Consider the following 3,820-nt stretch of genomic DNA (forward strand, 5'->3'; position numbering starts at 1 on the left):
CGAGTCTTCACTTCCCACAACTATAACCGGACCATGTACAGGGCGAGTCTTCACTTCCCACAACTATATGCATGCGCATTAATGTGCTGGGTGCATATGGACTAAAGATTTCCAAACGGGCCGCACGGGCACTACACGGCACGAGCACGGCTGGGCACGGCACGGCCAGGCACGGCACGGTCAGGCACGGTAGCCTTGCCGTGCCGCCGTGCTCAGCCTCTGGCCCAGGCACGGCACTAAGCACTCCAGACCGTGCCGTGCCGTGCCACTGGGCACGGTAGTCCAGCGTGTTAGTGCCGTGCCTTGGCACTAACCCACAAAACCACATCAAAATTTCAGAAAACAGAGAACAGCTCAAATATGAAGAAATCAAAATCAAGAAGAGAACACCAGGCAACAAAATATCAAAAGGAAGGGCTGTGCAATGGCTGCCTCAGATCCGGCGTCCTGGTACCTCAACGCATCATAGCGGAGCCCCAATGACGCCGGAGTCCGGCGAGATCGACGAGCGCGACGAGCGCGACGAGAGAGAGACGAAGACGATTCGTTGGAGATCTCAACGACTAAGTTACATCGCCGGTCAGAGAGAAGAGAAGGGGTGTACAAGGCCGTGCCGTGTGCCCGTGCAAGCCACCGCCGCTGTCACCAGCCACCGGACGGCGAAAAGAAGAGAGTGAGCGGCTAGGGTTTCGAACGAGAGAGCAGAGCCGAAGAGCGAGGTGCGCGCGGCGCGGAGGGGGAAGAAATGAGCACAGTAGCTTCCCCCGGGCGGCTCCTGGCTTATATAGGCGTCCCACCGCAGCCCTTCATCCAACGGCCAGCGCTCGCGGGGGGCTTCATCCAACGGCTCTTAGCCGTGCCGACCCCATGCCGGTCTTTGGAGCGGGCCGTGCCCGTGCCGTGCCAACGGGCTAGCATAGCGGCCCAGGCACGGGCACGAGGCCGTGCCGTGCTTGGCACGAGCACGGGAGAGGCCGGGCCGGGCCGTTTTCGGACCGGGCCAAATCAGCACCGTGCCCGTGCTGGCCCGATGGGCCAGGCCCGTTTGGAAAACTTTAAGCTGGCTGTCCAACTCCTACAGGCCTACGCCACTTGCCCGCGTGTCTTTGGTGACCATGGAGGACACTTTCAGAGACTGTTCCACTCCAAGACTGCGACATGCACAGCACTGAGGTCGATCTATCTCATGCATCCTGCGATTATTTTTTATATATGACAGTGATATTTGTTTGGAATATTCTTCCTCGAGCAACGCATGCAGAGGATGAACTTTCAGAGACTGTTCTACTACAATGCTCGCTGAGTTGGCGTAGGTGGGGAGTGGCAGCAATAGTTTAACCGGACCTGTGTGACTCTTGGCCCTGGGGTTCGCCCGTTCGTGCGTTCTGAACTACTAATCGAATCGAATCGCATCTCGCGTGTGGCCCATTTTGCACGAATTTTGGTCAGGACTCGCGGTTTTTTCTAGACGAGTTAGGCGGCAAGTTTGGATGGGTGCTGTTGCCACACCGGAGTGGAGTGATAGATTGCACTTAACTGTTACACTGATGATGAATTGGCGCCAAATCTGTAACCATATCTATATATATAGCTGCTTTGGTCTGTAGGTAATTAGTCATACAGAGAGACAAGCTAGATATATAGGTGCTTTGATCTGTAGGTAAACAAAACAAACGCAGTCTGATCGTGATGGAGTCGGCTTCTCGCCTCAGCTTGCTGGTGGTCGCGATCTTGGCGCTGGCCACGGCGGCCACCGCGCAGCTGTCGTCGACGTTCTACGACACGTCGTGCCCCAAGGCTCTGGCCACCATCAAGAGCACGGTGACGGCCGCGGTAAACAACGAGGTGCGCATGGGGGCGTCCCTGCTCAGGCTGCACTTCCACGACTGCTTCGTCGATGCAAATCTCGAGACTCTCGCTCTCGCATGGATCTTTGAAAAGTTGCAGTCACACGTAGTACGTGGATTATGCATGTGACCAGATTTCACTACGTGTGGTGTGACTGCAGGGCTGCGACGCATCTGTTCTGCTGGCGGACACAGGGAGCTTCACCGGCGAGCAGGGGGCGATCCCGAATAAGAACTCGCTGAGAGGCTTCAGCGTCCTCGACAACATCAAGACGCAGGTGGAGGCCGTGTGCAACCAGACTGTCTCCTGCGCTGAAATCCTCGCCGTCGCCGCCCGTGACTCCGTCGTGGCGGTAAGTTTTTATATGCATGATAGATAGCTAGTACTTGTGTGCATAGCTAGGATGATCGATAGAGGTTTACTGGAACTCGATCTGCAATTCTGCATGCAGCTGGGAGAGCCGTCATGGACTGTTCTTCTAGGACGAAGGGACTCCACTGCAAGCAAGGACAATGCAGAACGGGACCTGCCGGCTCCATCCTTCGACCTCGCCAACCTCACCCAGTCATTTGCAAACAAGAACCTCAGCGTCACTGACATGGTTGCTCTCTCGGGTCTATAGGATGCCTACCATTCATTCATACGTCTGCCTGCACGAGGACGTACTCTGACGAGAGGAGAACACAAGCCATGCAATGATGCATGTCGGCTTTGCATTGCAGGGGGCACACGATCGGGCAGGCGCAGTGCCGCTTCTTCCGCGACCACATCTACAACGACACCAACATCAACTCCACGTTCGCGGCGTCGCTGCAGGCCAACTGCCCCCGGGCCAACGGCAGCGGTCACCCACCGCCTTCGACAACGCCTACTTCAGCAACCTGCTGTCTCAGAAGGGGCTGCTGCAACCCGACCAGCAGCTGTTCAACGGCGGCAGCACCGGCGCCGCAGTCAGGAGCTTCGCATCCAGCGCGTCTGCCTTCAGCAGCGCCTTCGCGACGGCCATGGTGAACATGGGGAACATCGCCCCCAAGACAGGGTCCCAGGGCCAGATAAGGGTCACCTGCTCCAAGATCAACTCCTAAGCGGGCCAAGCGACCATATGCAAGAGATAGAGACGCCCTGTGCCTCTGTGCGTGCGTGGAATAAAGCTGCCTATATAGGCCCTGGTGGTGCCAATAACACTGGAACATCAGAATAGCAATTGCTTGCATGTGTGCGTGTGACAGTGTGAAATGCAATGCATGCATCTACGTGTGTAATGAAATCCTCGTGCAAAGGCATGGATATTTGGAATACAAAAGTTTACATCTATAAAATCTTAACTTTAATTTCTTTATGATTTCATTTTTATACGAGGTTATAGTACTCCTTCTCTATCAATGTATGCCCGGCATGCTCATGTCGATGGCTTTTTTTTTTAAAAAAAAAAGAGAGGTTATAGAACTTTATATATAGCCCACAACCTTTTTCGTTTGGAAACGTCTTGGTGCTGAAAATATAATTGATAAAATGTTCATATTTGTACCTATTGCGTCTATTGTTCAGCGTCAATATGAATTCAAACAGAAAGGTTGTGAAGTACAATTAAGGTTGTAGACTTGGTCCACAATTTTCATGTGAATTTTATGGGAGTTGCAACATTTCAAGTGCCTAATAACAACTAAAAGGATAACTCACAAGAGAAAATTTATACTTTTTTCTATATAGTCAAACAATGACAAAATTACATGTTGCCTAGAAATGAGGCTTCTAAAGTATAGGAGAAGTGGAATTTTATCTCCATCTTGCTCACATGGAAAAATTATGAATGTTTAAGAAGAGAAATTTTGTCGCTTCAATTTGTGAGATTTTTTTATTGGTGAAAAATGAAAAATCGCTATTTATCTTTTTTTCAGGGAAAAAATCGCTTTTTATCTGTTGTCCGACTCGGTAAATGGACTCGAATCCAGTCCCACAACAGTCGAGCCGT

At 52.1% G+C, this 3,820-nt stretch overlaps 1 pseudogene; it reads left to right on the top strand.

Annotated features, from left to right (window-relative positions):
• Positions 1–424: 424 nt before the first annotated feature.
• Positions 425–2,933, top strand: LOC136547469 (peroxidase 22.3-like; annotated as a pseudogene).
• Positions 2,934–3,820: the final 887 nt, after the last annotated feature.

Source organism: Miscanthus floridulus, chromosome 3, assembly GCF_019320115.1.
Source record: "Miscanthus floridulus cultivar M001 chromosome 3, ASM1932011v1, whole genome shotgun sequence".
In the NCBI taxonomy this organism is placed as follows: domain Eukaryota; kingdom Viridiplantae; phylum Streptophyta; class Magnoliopsida; order Poales; family Poaceae; genus Miscanthus; species Miscanthus floridulus.